Consider the following 16737-nt stretch of genomic DNA (forward strand, 5'->3'; position numbering starts at 1 on the left):
GAACATTTTTGCCCTTACTTTTCGATTTGTCCCAGATTGAAAGTCTTTGAATTGTATTGTTTATTCTTTCTACCATGCTTATGAATATTGCTTATCCCTCAGTAGGATAGGTGATATGCACTGCCTTCAATTCTAGGCTGGCATTTTGACTGTTCTGGAGGGAACATGCTCTCTTTCTGTAACTGTTGCTGTTATAAAAGCTGAAGCATCTGTGGTTAGAAGTAGGGTCTTATATTTGATCAACTGTAGTGATATGCAGATACTCTGTGATTAGTCTTGCTTTTGCTTTCTCTGACCTGTTTTTCTGTAGGGTAAAGAATGTATAGATTTATATATTGTATAAACTACTAAAGCTGTTATTAAACTATTACATTAAGCTGGTATATTGCTCCCTCAGTGCATGGCTACTACCCTTCAGGACAAATGAGAAGCTTTCCTGTATACCACCTTGTGTACTCCTGGCACTTATGCTGTTTCTGATTAACTTACTTTCTCTGTATTACAGTAACAAATATCTTTAATGACATTTCATTATATATATTCAATGCCCTGAGTTCCATAAAATGAAGAAATATTTTTATTTGCTTGGGCTTTCAGTCTCTACTTGCAGGCACTCTTCAAGCAGTAATCATTTTTTTTGGTTTTATTGTTGAATTCAGTTGTTTCATGATACAAAGCAATGCTTCCATTCTGAGATTGTACTGTTTAAATCTTCAGCATTGGAACAAAATTGGATGCATGGTCAATGCAATGCAGTAAGGGTCAAGGCTGTTGTTCAGTTATATGATATTCTGAAACCTGTGACCTTAAGTCACAGTTGTTCTATTAAGTTGCTCCTCTGCAGGCAGGAGTGAGGATCAGGACAGTGATGTTGCCTTGCTGCTGTCTGCTGCATCACCTTCAGTGGCCAAATGGATTTAAGATTATACTGCAGAACAGAGATAAGAGGAGAATTGGATCGTGTTTGAGACACCTACAGCCAAACTACCTGCACTGATCTGCAGCTAGAACTGTGGCTGCCATCAGTGTTAGATGAAAAGATGAAAGTGGGGCCACAAAGTCAAGACAGTGGGGGAGCCTTTGTGTCCTTTTAGGTTACGAGGATCAAGACTATTAGCAAGGCTAGGTCTGGTTTTGTTTCTTAATGTTGCCATCGTAAACTCCATTATTTTTCTTATATGCTTGCTTGCATGGCAGTGGTGAAGGTATAAAAGTCAGGTTGGATGGGGCTTTGAGCAACCTGCTCTAGCAGGAGATATCCCTGCCCATGGCAGGTTAGGTGGAACTAAGTAATCTTTAAGGTCCCTTCCAACCCAAACTGTTCTGCGGTTCTATGAAGGTGGAGATCAAACGCACAAGCAAGTTCTGACTCATTTTCCTCTGCACTGTATAGTCCAAGAATAATTTGAGAAGCATTAAGCAAGAGCTGACTCACTAAATCAGCCATGAAGTGTGGACTTGCTGTATTGGAGGTCATGCCTTACTTTCCAGTGTTTTGTGGTCCCCAGTGGGTGTGAAGTCGTAGTTGGTACTGGAGCTAATATTAATGCATCATGTTACAAACCATGCTCTGGAATCACAGGGTTGATTTTGTTTCCCTTGAGGGCAGGAAACAACCAAAACAGAAGTGTGGGATCAGTTTGAATAATAAAGATAAATATTACAAACCACAAGCAGGCGTCATGCTGCTTGAATTGCTCTGTAGTTACATGGTGAAGCCTGAGGGCTGACACTGCTCTGAGGACACTGACAGGTGGAACTCAGAACAGTGGGAGATAGCAACAGCATTAGGACTTAGAGACCATACAGCAAGCCAGCTAGCTGGTTCCTGCAAAGGATATATTTGTAACATTTGATGGCAAAATGACCCTTGTGGCAAGAGTTTTAAAGCAAATAAGGTTGTAAAGCAAATAAGGTTGCAGTGCATGAATCTACGTTTTGAATTTAGAGGAAACTCTGCCCTCTGAAGACAATCCCTACGGCATTTAATGGATATGAAAATTATGGGCTTCCATGGAAGAGTGATAGGATGACGTGATGATTACTTGTAAATTTATGGAGTATAATAAAACAATTAAAATAGCACTCTCCTGTAGGACTTACTGACTCATCCCAAAGCACTTATTGTTTGGGATGTAATTTTTTACTCAATTTAATATGAAGGCCCCAAAGTAGAAAACTGAGAAGAAGAAAAGTATTTTTTATAAAGTATTTTTTTATTTTGATGTGTTCCTTAAGGAGCAAGTATATTTACACTTATCTATAGAATTGATGCGTAGAACAACAGCATAACTTCTTGCCCCGTAACTTTTTCCTAATACAACAACAGAAGTTGATTTAGAATGGTAAATGAACTTGTTGGTAGCCTTAAAGAAGTAATGTTGAGTCAGTGTTGGATAAGAGGAATATCATGATGTATTCAGGAGAGGTTGTTTCCAAGTGTGTGGAATGGGGATGGAAGGTTCAGAAAGATGGCTTTGACTTCTGTTTGTTTTTTTGGGGGGGAATTAATGCATTTGGCTCTTAAGATTTTTATGAGATGAGAGCTTAGAAAATTTTTTGAAGTTCTCAATTCTTAAACGTGAAGGCAAAAGTGAAAGAACATGTGCATTCACATGTGTGTATTCTTCCTCTATAAAGTTTTAAGATAAAGATTTTTTTCTTTTAATTGAGTAAGGCAAAGAAGCTGTTAATTCTTCAGGATAACCCTAGTATTTTCTGTATATATCCAATATTTAAATAATGCTTTCCGTAACAGTTTAGCCTTGATAGGATTTTCTGGCATTTTCAGAACCAGGTTTGCATCAAAATACTTAGGGCCAGCTTGCTTTATGAGATAACCTGAGGTAACTTCATGCTTTGATCTAAAATATTCATAAATACTAACACCACTGTTGCCGCTAATTGTTCTCTAGCAGTGTACGATGCTAACTTGTCCAGATTTTGATCAGGAAATAGCAGAGTCCATAGAACTGCATCCCTATTCTGATGTCTGTGGCTAGAAAATGGGTGCATGTGTATTTCTTCAAAAGGTTCAAGTGTTCTTTCACATTGACTCACTTTTACTTCAACAGGAAGTTTTAATGTTTCAAGCAAAAAAATTGCCTCTGTACATCTGAGGTAAACAACTATCAGCATTGTTGGATGATTTTTTCTTTTATTTTTCTTGCAGTCTATGGAAGAAATCTATGTAAGTCTATGGAAGAAGTCTATGCAGTTAAGTCATGCCTTAACTGAGGAGTTGGTACCAATGTTCTTCTTTCCCCAGCCTCCCACCCTTTTATGCCCACAAATTAGCCATAAGCCCTGTTTACCAGAGTCCTTTGCATCTTCAACCCCATGAGCAGATCTGAGTGGTGTTTCCTCTGGGCCGCCTTTCTCAAAGATTGTATCAGGAGCCAAGCATTAAGACACCCTTTCAAAGAGCCTTATCTCTACTTGAAATCTTTCATTCTTTCCCATTTGCTGTCTCTTCTGGACCCTTACTGACTTTTTATCCTGATTGAAAGTAGATGGTTTAAAAATCAATTTTTGTTTGTGTTCTCGGTGACCCGATACTCCTTTATGCATTGCTCTTAAGCATCAATCCTAATTCCAGTTTATCCTGGTGCAGTATAAGCCCTGGGAACCCTAAATCACCAGCAGGGAGGAGGGCTCAAAGCACTGGGTGCGTCAGCACAGTTTCTCTTGCCTAACCCCATCCTCAGGCCAGGTGAGAGGTGGGGAGCAAGCCCCCAGGTGTTGGTTGTTGCTGTGGGGCCGTGCTCCCTGCAGCTTGGGGTCATCCCACTGCGGGGCCCACCGTGGTTCTGAAGGATGGCTTCCTGCTGTGGAACTGCTTACCTCATTAAAACAATTCCCCTAAGCAAGCATGAGGTACTTGATCTAATAACTAATTATTTCATTAGCTGTGTGAACTGACATGACTATATGCTTACAGGCAAGTACATCAATCCAATAAAAATCAGGTAAAATATGTTCATTACCTCTGAACTTTCCTCCTTTTTCTTATAACAGCTTCTCTAGTACAGATGCTTAATTTCATTAGCTTTTTTTTTTTTTTTTTTAACCTGAAAAGGTTTTCTTTTTAAAAAGCCCTAAAATTGAGGGCATTGCACACTGTTCAGAAGAGACATTGATGGAAGTAACTTGACTTTAGTGAAATCAGTTTGCTGTATAGGGAAGGAATTGAACAGAACAAAAATCTAAGCTTATTTCAAATACTGGACAGCCAAAAAAAAAAAAAAAAAAGCCTTAATCTGTAGAGAAAACGGCAGGAAACTTTGTAATAATGGTTTGATCTCTCTGGTCAGGTGTCTGTGTGTGTCCAGACTTAGAAAAAGCCATCTTTGTTCCTATCTGTATGAGAAATGCAAAAGTTCTCTTGGCTCCATGAAGAATGTAGTCTAAACAATGTAGTCTTGCAACTATGTAAAATGATAAATGATGGTTATTTACATCTCAGAGCAATGAAAATATTTCAAATCTAAGAATTTTTGAGTTTTCTTCTATGTGGAAGAGCAGATTTCCCTCTTGCCTCCATTCTTTTCTGCATTGTTTGCTCTACCACAAGATTATTTTGCCAGGATGGATTTAGTTAATATGGATCATCAGAAAGTAAATGACGGTGCCTTGGATGCACAAAGTGCTTTTAAATCAGTGTGTCTTGTTTAGTTTCTAGACACACAGTGAATGTTTCTCCCTTGAGAGAGAGAGAGACCATTATTCAATTTAAACTCTGTTCTAAGTGTATCTGGGATGAGCACCTGAAGGTACCATACCCTGTCATGTGCATACCTTTTTCATACAATTTCAATAAATCTAAGTTGTTTTGCTCTCCTTTAGTATTACTTCTTATTCTATAATGCTTGTTAACAAATGCATATTATACACATCCTTAAAGCTTTCTATTTCAACTATAGTTGAAATACCAATACCAATACCAAATTCAATATAGTTGAATACCAATGAAGTTCACACTTGTCCGGATATGCTCAAGACAGCAATTTAGCAGCCTTGTATGCTTAGAAGTGGGAGAAAACATCCTGTGTACACGATAAGCTACAGATAAATTGGGGGATTTAGTTGTCTTTATTTTTTAATGAAAAAGCAATTAGAGTATGTTCATGTTGAATTGTCTGAAGCGTACATGGGTTTTGCCACATCTTTTGCTTTATTAAACATGTTTTTTATTTTTTGTTTTGTTCTGTTTTTTATTGAAGTTGTTTAATTGTATTGGCAGTTTGAGTAGAGCAGTTGCAGACTTTGACTTTTGGAGTTAAGTTGATGCTCAGGGACAAGTCTGGCTGGCTGCTTATGCTAGAATTGCTAATGGGATTAATTATTCTTGGGAGTCAGTAAAATCCCACTGAAATTGCTATCACCTGCTCAAAAGTTCTGTTTTCAGGACTGATATACATTCTGGTGTATATAATCCCATTACTTGTACTTGGACCTTGTTTTCAAGGCTCTTTTCAAGTCGAAAGGTCTTAAAGTTGGAAGATCTGAAATATTCAATTCTGTACTAAATGAAGCCCTTCACCTAAGTGCTACAGTAAAAAGCTAAACTTGCAGATTCCACAGCTGTAAAATGTTGAATTGGAGTGAGTTTAATTATCTCAAGCTAAAATGTGTCTAAATAGACGTTCTGACTATAAAAACGATACCCAAGTTTTGATTAGAATTCCAGTCATGTTCAGTTTCTAATGATTTGGAACGTGATTATATACCTCTAGTGTACCTCACTAGCAGTATAGGAATGTGTGACTGAATTTGAATAACTGTTTTCTTCATTCTTGTGTTAATCAACGCGACCCCTTAAATATGGTATCTTATACTTGCCTAGTGTGTAGAACTATTATTGGAGTAGGAAATTCAATGGTTTGCTTTGCCGATAGACTAAATGATTTTATATTTCACTAGTTTATGAGTCCAGCAGTATGAAAAAAAAAACTCTTCTACTTGTTTTAATGGAGGCATGATTAATTTTAGACTCAACCTTGAAATTAAGTGTATTCCTTTCCTTGACACCAGTTTTCAAAAAAAAAAAAAATAAAGCAGCTAAAATGGAGATGTCCTTGAAGTTTTATAAGCTTATAGCAGCCTAGAAGACCTGAAGGACTATCTTGCTATCCTGAAAAGCATTATGGAAACAGGCCTATTTCTCTTCTGGATTTCTTTCAACTGTCAGAATTTTAAGAACCAGCAGCCTTTGCTTTTCTGAAAACACATTACTCCTTGTGGCAGCTGCGTAAATGGCTGCTGATGCCAGAGCTATATATGTATATCAAAGGCCATGGCACAAATCAAAGCCATATGCATATGACCATAATACATCTGTTACTAGTAATGAGATGTTTTCACATGATGGAAATGATCCTATTTCTAATACACATGGGAAAGGGGGAAGATGGGTGCTAATAAGGCACACTAGTGATTTATCTCTTTAAAGCATTTCATAACCTTTTGAAAAATATTTCTGTCAGCACCCTAGTGCTTAAAATGAGTAAATCTTGACATTCCAGATAGAAAGCGATAAAGATATGTGCAAGTCTGGGTTAGTCACATCTCTGGACTACTACATACCTTGCTAGAAAGATGGTGCTTCCCTGTGTATTACCTTCTCATATGGGAAAGCATCTAGGAGATATGGGGTATTTTGTGAGATAGAAGTTTCAATTAACTTCAGTTAACACAGAGTTTCAATTAACTTCATAGTAAAAATGCCACTTCAGAATAATCCTTCTGTGTATTTAAACAGTGCATATAGGATAAATTCCTAATGAAGCTGTGCCATGGTTTACTTCTCTGCCACAAGTTAAGGCCTTTTTTCCTTAGAAGATGTTTAAGAATGAAGAAACAACCCGATTGCACGGCAATTCACTTCCCTACAACTCCTTAAAGCAATAGAACAGAGAGGTGAGTTAAAAATGACTATCTTCTCCTGTTTCTTTCCCTTGGATGTAAAGAGGCTCTATATTCCAAAGATACAGACTCCAGCACTGTAATTGTTCCCTTTTCCTGTTTAGAATTAGATCTGTATTATTAATAGTCTGTGTAGCTGGCAATAATTTTAGAGTTTTTTTGAAAACAGTTTAGCTTCCACTTTTGTCTCATTGTTTCTTATCTGCATAAACTTTGTGCTTTTCAGGGAAGAAAGGCATTTCTGTTTTCCCTCTAGAAATCTCACTTGACATTTAGCAAGGGACGTTTTTAAGAATGTCAGATTGATGAGAGCTGTTTGCTGAAGTCTCGCCATGTTCATTCAGCTGGACAATATCTGTTGTTAACAGCCATAATTATTATGAACAGGTTGAAAAGGACAAGCTTATTGCTGTAGTTTGGCAACACGCTTTTGAGCTGCTGGTTACGCAGTAGTAATGCTTGGCACATTACATTGCTTTTTATCTTTGAAGAGCTTTATGGATATTGACTAACCAAATGGATTAGAGGCTATCTGTAGGTCCCTTAGTTGGAGGAGCAGTAAATAGCTTTTCATTTATGTTTTAAAATCTGTGAATATTTAAGTTCTTGATGACAAGCAATAGATAAATGAGGCTTTTGTAGTTCAGGTATGACTCAAGTTGTGAAAATCACTTGCTTGGTTTTATGCTTTAACTTTAAAGAATGTGGATGGCTCAAGTTCTGATAAGTAGGCCGTGCACATGTAGTATCGATATTGAAGTGTCTGGACTGCTGTCAATTCTGGGTCAAATTCTGTCAATAGCTTTTTCTCCTACCTGTCTAGGCATATCGTTACTGAGAGGGAGCAAAAAGCTGGTTGGTCTTCTGCAGGTATTCTGGCATTCTTTTATTGCATTACTGTTGCTTACATCCAAAGAAATGTACTTAAAAAAAAAAATATGCACCAAAATGATGTAAGTTTGGCTGAAGACTTTCAGACTTGGTTTCATTTTACCATATAGCCTATGGGAACAAAGTTCAGAGGTACCAGAGCGTTGCTGGCAGGCAGGTACCAGAGCCCTTTTTTATGTTTTTGTGTATGTTGCTTTTAAGTAAGTATCTTCGCGTTGGTCATCCCTTTATTTTGTGGCATAGGGTAAATTTATCTCCTTTCTGCGATTTTTTTTTTTTTTTAGCTTGGATGAAGGTGATTTGCAATGAGTTTCAATATATAAATTTAGAGGAATCATAAAATGTGCAGTTTACCATTTGGGTATTTAGTTAGATCATTGTCAAGAACTACAAAATATATTTTAACTGATTGATATTATTAGTTAACTGAAGTGTGCTCAGAGCAGCTGTATGGAGCTTGAAAGTGTGACACATTTCAGCCTTTCAGACTTCAGAGCAATTGTCAAGAGAACCTTAGAGATGGATTTTCTTAGACCTTGTGTTCCCCTTTTGGATAAGCAAACAAAAGTCACTTTGAAAGGTTCTCCACACTTACTGATTCTTATTGTGGCATTAATAGCTATATTTGTTTCAAAAGGCTTGGATGCATAATAGTGGACTTTTGATAATCTGACCTTTTCTTTGGAAACATTAATGTGAACTGAGCCTTTTAAAAGTTCAGGCCTTTGTTCCTTCTGGCATTGTTTAGATCCAGTGATCGCATAATTTAGAATTTAGCATTTACCTTCCCTGTTTTATCTATGTGATGTTTTGGGCAAAGCATTGTTTGTGATCCAGAGACATTCTGGCTCAGTGACATAGCTGGGACATCATTCCCATCTCTCTGGGCTGAGTTTTTATCCAAGCAGGTGTTGCTTTACTTTCAAGTCCTGAGGCACTGATAAATAAATAACAAGATCATCACCCTGATTCCCTTTAGTTTGTTAGCTTCCAGTGAACCATAGTTCATATTTAACTCTGCTTTTGGAGAGATCATCCAAACTGACCGTGGATAACGTTGTCTTTTTGTCTCTCAATTAAAGACTGGAATTCATTGCTAGTAGAGACTCACAAACCTTAAATGCACAGAGCTTCAGGGAGTGCTTTCTGTGACTTGCGTCTACTTACCTATTTAGCAGGGTCTCATATTATCAGGGTTTATATTGATCTTTGGTAGGATTTCCAGTGAGATGGAGCTTATGGATAGAGAGACCAACCCGTTTTGAAGCCAAACAGTAAACAAATCAAAGGAGAGCCTAGTATAGCTGTAGGTTTGAAAGGAGGGCAAAATGTTGTCTAGTCCATGCGTCTGTCCACAGAAGGACCAGCTATACTTATGTTGCTGTTGGCAGCTGTCTAACCTTTTCTAGGCTTGCAATGATGAAGACTCCGTGGGCCAATTGCTTCTTCGCTTCAAGCTAGCAAAAGGTCTCTGAGAAGTTGCTTATAGTGCTTGAATCTTAGAAATGCAACTGATAACATGAATGTTGTCAGCGTCCCTCATCCATGTAGCAACACGCTCATTCCCATCAGCATGTGCCTGATGATTTCACAGATTATACTTCTTTAATTAGAGCATGGAAAATTCTGCCAGAGACTGACACTCCCAGGCCTGGTACAGTTTTGCATATTCTGCCAGGCTATTACTGGGAGATGTTGAGGGGTTTAGTTTCACTTGGGATTAGTTCTGCTGTGACAACAGGCGTTTCACCCAGAACTTGATTGAAGAGCAAGCTGTTAAAGGACAGTCATGTGAAGAGCTCGTATTCAGGGCTTAATTTCTTCCTAGTACCTTGGGGTTCATTAAGTGAAGTCGTCATCTTTATAACCATGTGATCTCTTTCCTCCAGCAACCAAGTACTTTTTCATAACCAGCACGTAATGGATTGGCTGCTTCTGTATGGGAGTAGGGATAAGTTCTGGTACACAAAAGGTAGGAATACCAGAACAGAGGGTAGATGGCACTGCTATCAGAGGAAAACAGCTAAAGAAGTTACTTGGGAGGCAGAAATCAATCAAAGAACACTATGCGTAAGCATGGTCTCAGTCTTTAAAATGAACCTAAAAATGGAAGTATACATACTATATTATGGTGCTTTTGCCGCTTAACAGGTTGCTTTCAGGTGTAGGTACGGTGTTCACCTCCTACCTTGTTTGCCCTTTAGACAAAGAGCCACTGCAGAGCCCTTGTCCTGGGTGTTGACTGGACAGGAGGATGTGGAGTGGAGGTGTTTTCTCATGGCTTGAGTTGGTCTCTGAATCCAGAGTGGCCAAGTGGTGGAACAGAGATGGGACAAGATAGGAATCATGCCAGTTTTTGCAAACCTCAAGTCTTGTAAAGTCTTGTACAGTCTTCTGCAAGTTTCTGGAGCTAAGCAATCTACTTGCATATTTCTCCAAGTGCCCTGTTGGGTTTGATAAGCTATATGCATTCAGTTGCTTGCAGCTCTTGCTTTCTGAGATTTATCAGGTCTCCATAATGTTGTTGAATCTTGATCATCTTCCCTTCCTAGGCAGTCACACCAGCTAGATGCATGATAAGATGAATAAAGGCAGTGTTGAAACTGAGTCTTTTATCTAAGCTGTTGGCAAATGCTGTCCTTGGCTTGGGGCTAGAAACTAAAATTTCTGTGTATATTCTCTCTGACTTGTAAGTAGGTTTTCATTACTTGAAACAAAAACCTCTGCCTCAGCTTTTCTTTCTGTAAAGCTGGGTCTGGGAAGACAACATTCACTAGTGTCTTTGGCTGTCTACAGAAATGTTTGCTGGTTGTGAAGTGCTTAGAGACCTTGTCACGCTGCCCTTGTCTGTTTTGCATGTCACACTTCTCTTTTCCTATTTCCAATTATCATCCTGCTGTGGATTCTTTTATTTTTTTCTTTCCCCTGATGTGAATCCTAGCTTAGAGAAATGCTTCCTCAGACTTCTTAGTTTCAATTTCATACATGTAATTGAAAGGTGTTCCATTTTCTTTCCTGAATCCTTATTGCTGTTGTGTTGCTGTTTGGTTGTCTGTTTCATATAACATGCATTATTGGTCTTCTACTTACTTAGTTACATTAGTTCTTCCCTTTCAGAGGAAAAAAAAAAAACACACACAAACAATCCTGTTGTGCTATATGCTGTGCAATTATAGAAAAAAAAAAAAATCTTCCTGCGAGATCCTGTGCTTTCATGTGAGATGGGAGCCAACAGTTGTTCAGACAGATAAAATAAGAAAATAGAGTGAGTATGAAAAGTATTTAACACATTAGATACCTTACAATACATTACAATGAGGTAGGCAAAAATCTATTTCTGGAGTCAGGTTCTCGTTAATAGTCTTTTGCAAATGTTTCCAGGACATACATTAAAACTGCATCACCTGAGGTGATCCAGCAGTCGGCTCCCTGAAAAGTGCTCTTTGAATGCAGAGGTACATGGTGTCTCTGAAAGATGAAAGAACACAATAAGGAGCTGCTGAGAAACCTGCTAATTAACTGAGGCAAAGCCCTTTTCCACCTTGATATTCTGCTTGGAAAGGCAGAAAGGCCTTGTCTGCTTTTTGGGTTTTGCTCGTAGCTCCCCCTGAAGCTGCTTCCCCGAGCACCCTGCCGTAGTGATGGTGCTGCTCTGCGGCTGCCCTCCTGAGCAGGGCCCTGCTCCATGGGGCTGTCAAGTGTTGTGCTGCAGGGAGCCTGGGAAGAGCTCTGGAGTCCCCGGGGGTGAAAGGGAAGGAAGCAAACAGCTCTTTCTGCCCTCATGATTCCCAGCAAAGAACAAGAGAGACAGCAGCTGCACCAGAGAGAATACTAACCAGTGTCTGCTAGGGATTCATGAGCTTTTTTGATGCTGATTAGTGACTTTTTTTTTTTGTTGCTGACATGCTGCTTTTACTCCTTTAGACTCATGCTGCTGTTTTGTCACACTTGCAGCAGGTCTTCTCCTTGACCCCATGAAGTTTCTTGCATAACAGTAAAGAAATGCCTCCATCTTGAGGGAATGGGGGCAACAAGGTGATTGTAAATAAGTTGCTTTCCATGGCTTGCTTGCTCTCCTTATGCCTTCAGGTCAAGTTCATCCTCATGAAACTGGAAAGTCACCTCCTGTCCTCTGACAGAATCTGAGAGCACTCATTTTCTTATTTTTTGTAATTTTAGTCTAGGCCATGGTAGAACTTCTGACTTCACTGCTCTCAGCTGGGTACCTGCTGGGAGAAATGCAGAGCCAAGAACAACTTTGCAATCTGGTGTAGGCCAATGGTCCGAAGACCTTGTAGAAACAAACAGCTTCAGTGGGGATTAGTGACTTGACTCATGTCTGGCATTGAGCTGGCAGGGAATAAGTGTGGCGTGTGGCTTTTTGTTTGTTCCTTTTTACAAGGTCTGAAGTAGGACATAGATTTGCGGAGTCTGCAGAGAAGGACAAACGTAACCTTAAGTGGGATTTGTATCAGCGTATCCAGGTCGCCTTCTTTTAGCCTGCAACCAACAACTCCAAACTCACGTGTCTCATTCTGCAGTGGTGAAGCTGTAAGTGGAGCTGCTTAAGGCTGTATGTAAAGCCTCTGTACAGGTACAATTTAACTGTTTTTTCTTCAATTGCAAAAGAGTGAAGAGCACTGTCTTTGTACCTTGTCATTCTGTAACAGCTGCAAGACTTTTCTGTCATATCTATACCCACGTGTATTTCCTCCCTCTTGCATAATTCATCTAGAAGAATTTGCATTTCCCTGAAGTTTTTAAGTTCCAGGAGCATGCTGTAACGATGAGAGAAATGGGGGCAGGAGGAGCTGGCTGGGCTTATTTATTTATTTTTGACCTAGCACTATTGCGAATTTATTGTGCAAAAACTTCTTAACTGAAAAGGAATTTGAACTGATGCCAGTGGAATATTTTAGGCCTTTAGAAAGTGACATGGCCAATTTATATTTTTACTTGAAAAAGCATTTTCTTGGTTGCCTCAGCACAAGGCGACCATTTGTCTGTGTCCCTTGCTGAACTGACAATGCAGGGAAGCTGATTCTTTGACTTCCTCAGTGTACAGAGACTCCCCCTGCCCTTTTTTGCCCTGAGTCAGTAGTTTACAATGTCTTTGTGGACCAATGTAATGGTCAAATATGCAACAGGGAAGGACAGGAAGGTTTTGGTGTGATACTAGGAACTGAGCTGTTGGTGGTAGTAATGTATGAGTAGCCTGTATTGAGAACTGATCTCTAGTAGACATGGAGTTGATGAAAATGTGTAGACTGTACATTGATGTAGCTATTGCCTTTTGAAAGTGGACTTTGCTTTTCGTGTTATGCCATTAAAAGGCAAATATGAATTTTAAAGCTTGCATGTGGTTTTGATCATGAATGAGCATCTTTTTTGTGGGAATCATGCCTTTTGAAGCAGATAAGCAAAGATCCCTCCCCAGAAACTTAGTTTGTTTACAGCTACCTCTTTTTAGTAATCCAGTTTAATATTTATTTTTTTTTTTTTTAAATTAATGCAGCACAGTGTAGGGCAGCAAGGTTTTGAAGCACTTGATGAAAGGAACTTGGTGAGAGAGCAGTTGACCCTAACTGAGGGGAAGTCTTTCTGTGATGCCACATCATATGGTGATGAGAATATTGTGCTAGTTCTCCCCAGTGCCTTCTCTTCCTTTCCAGGGTATAGAGACCTCTAGAAAGGACTTAACCTATATTGCCATTTAGCACCACAGTGCATGGAAAGGAGGAGCTGTGCCAGGTTAGGATGTGGCTCATCACAATATCAATAATGTTATTGATGCCACATGCACTGCTGCTTGACAGAATCATGCAAACCTAAAAGACAAGGTAATCAATTGTGGCTGAAAAGTACTTAGCTGGGAGAGAGGGCATGCTGAAAGGCTGGGATGACCTTTCCAGATCATCACTCTATTTAGTATAATTAATGAAAAGCTTTCTGCTGGACTGAAATGTCTAGGAACTTTCTTTTGGGGGAGGGGAGCTTAGAGAAGGATGGAGATATAGCTTTTGAAGAGCCCAAAGGACAAAAGTTTCTTGTGAAAGAAGAGGGATTATACCAAATTAAGCTGCTCAGGTATGCAACATTTCCCTGTCAGATTATTGAAATTGATGTTTGTGTCGCTGTTTACGTCACTGCAACATGTCTTCTGACACCTCTGGCAATTTCCCTCTCAACTGAGAATCATTTTTCATCTTTGTGATGCACCAGGAATCTTTTATCACTGCTGTAGAAGTGCTGTATGTGTATTCACAGCTTGGCTCCAAAGGAGAGGTTTTTACAATAGGTTAAGAGCTCAGACAGCCATAATTTCCCTTTCAGCAGTGCTGTGTTTGATCCTCTTTTACAGACCAAATAAATGCACTGGAGGTCAAGGGAAGCAGGCAGTGTAACAAACCCAAACGCGGGCTGACACAGCCTAAAAGCCCACCGTGTTGGTTAAATCTTGTATTCAGGCAACACTGTCACTGGTTCCCTGTTTAAAAACAAAAAATGCCTTCAAGTTTCTGCCAACAACCAAAGCTAACTTGTATTTAATCAGTAGTTGGTCTCTGTATGTCACATTTTGCCTGAATGGTTATTATACATCTATTTTTGTTCCCCTCCCATATTTTGCTGAAGCGACGGTAGCATGGAGACGTTCGCCTTGCAGAAAAAGGATCTCGGTGAATCATTCAAACCTTTTTCCTTGGCTTTGTCACGTTAAATTTGTATGTATGGGGAGGAAGGAAGTAAAATAGACTGGTCACCTGCTGTGTCTTCCTCTCCTACTGCTTTCCAGGCACTAGTTGCAATCTGGGATTGCTTCCTCTGAGACACACAAACTGTTGTAAGCTATTTGTTCCTTTAAGAACAGGAACCTAAGGTTGAATGTAGAAATGAATGTAAAATCATCTGTAGGCTAAAAAAGCTTGCTACTGTTGCTTTGTGAATGAATTGTTCAAGGTCTTATCGTTCCTAAAACTTAAAAATCAGTATGTGATTTCTGTATTATTATTTTACTTCTTCCCCTGCTTTCGCCTCCTCCATTCTCCCAAGCTGTGTCTGTGAACTCCAGGGCTGCACAGTGGGCACCACATCTGCAGGGAGGGGGTAGCATGTGTGCAATGCAAAGGAGAATGGAGTCTTCATGTAGTTCACTGCGTTCCTGGCTGATGAAGTCGGCTGCCAACAACAGCAGTTATGTAGGATTTCTTTGGAAAACTCTCCCTTTATAATTTAGTGCAGAGGAACTTTTCTGATGCTGCACAGCTTGTAGGAATTCATATATACTTAGGCTTGTTTTTAAACACTTCCATCTAGTATGCTGGGCGGCACTGTAGGGTTCCTATAAAGCCAGATGCTCAGAACAGAATAATCATGAAGTGATTTCTCAGCAAAGCAAACTGCTTTCTATTCTTCTGGAGCTGCAGTTAACACATCCTCAGGAATATGGTTTCCATAGCTAAATACTAGGAAAAACTGTCAGCAAGTCTTCATCTACACGTGGCAGAGAGATGGTGTTCTGGCAATGGCTGGTTTTAAATCTTGAGTATGAATTGTGTTGTTACTGCAGTGCTTCCTATGTACCTAGTGCAGTGACTTTCCAGGAAATTGGAAAGTGTTCAAAAATGGCTCATGGCTTATGTCTAAAATTTGCAGCCACCTTCATATCTTACGATGGAGATGGATCTGGATTTAAAGTGCTTCAGAACTGTTTCCCACTGGCTGTCATGTTGGGGTCCTAGTGGAAAGGCCCAACAGCATGTAGAGAGCTTGGAAGGAGGCTTCTAAGCCTCCTCTCCATCACTTAAGACAATGATGGTGTACATGAAGTAAAATAAACTACTTCTGAATGGTTGTCTTTTTCTGAATACTTCCAAAGCAATGAACAGGGACCAATATAGGGACAGATTTCATGGGTCTCTTTTTTTGTAGCTATGGAGGTTAAAGCCAATGACATTTTATGTAAATTAATAATCTTGGTTTGTTCTGAATGTTTGCTTTCCTGTGCAGAAGGGCAGGAAGGTGGTATCACTGGGTTAAGCCATCATGAGGTTTTTGACTAAGACATTGTGGTAACTTCTGGAGGAGGAATATTAAAAACTTAGTGCAAGGGGGCTACTGTTCATCTTAGGCTCCAGCACTTAATGTGGCTCACAAAGGCTGAAGTAAATGTAACCCTGAAATGGTTGTGGCCGATGTGAATCCTGTAGCATTCTTTAAAACTTGAATTCTGCGAGAAATTGGAGTGAAAACTTCATTCCCTGCTTTGAGAGTAGAGGCTTGCCTTGCTTTGGGCAAGATGTGTGGCTGCCTCTAGGCTTTCCACCTCTAAGGGTATCGAAACATTTGAACAAGTGGGATTTTCAAGGAAGAGTGGATATTATGGTCTGTTTCCACCAGTTTCTGCTTGCCAGTGTTATTTGATTCAGATCAGAGGTGGAAGTCCGCCTCTTTGTATCTGGCCGTGTACAATTCCAAGCTCAGCCTTTATGGTTAGTTGTGGAGCAGACAAACAGCTTTTTGGGTGCCAATAGAGAGTTCATTTGTTTAATTGTCTGATCCTTCACTGTTATCTGCCCAGTGGGATGCTTTAAAAGGAGCATTGTTCTGCATAGTTTGTATCAAACAGTGAAGGTTTAGCTGATGTAAAAATTATTCACTATATGTCAGCCATCTGTTCTTCCAGTCTTTAGCTGCCATATCTGATCAGTAGAGCCCCTCAGATTTGTGAGTGAGAAAAAGACTTTGAAGTTTTGTCACCTTCTTTTGGCTCAATAAGCAATGGTGGAGTATACAAAGGATAAATAGATCCTTCCTGCAGGGCCTCAGTTTTATTATCTGGAGGAATTTTGTCTGCTAAAATATAAGCCTTACAGTACCGCTGCAGGCATAAATTGTTTGGCTTTTCTTGAAGGATAGTCTGTA

At 39.5% G+C, this 16737-nt stretch overlaps 1 protein-coding gene across 21 annotated transcripts in view; it reads left to right on the forward strand.

Moving 5' to 3' along the window:
* LRRC4C (leucine rich repeat containing 4C) overlaps positions 1-16737 on the forward strand; it is a 510287-nt gene that overhangs the window by 20252 nt on the left and 473298 nt on the right. The window lies entirely within an intron of this gene.

The sequence above is a fragment of the Aythya ferina genome, assembly GCF_964211825.1.
Source record: "Aythya ferina genome assembly, chromosome: 5".
NCBI lineage: Eukaryota > Metazoa > Chordata > Aves > Anseriformes > Anatidae > Aythya > Aythya ferina.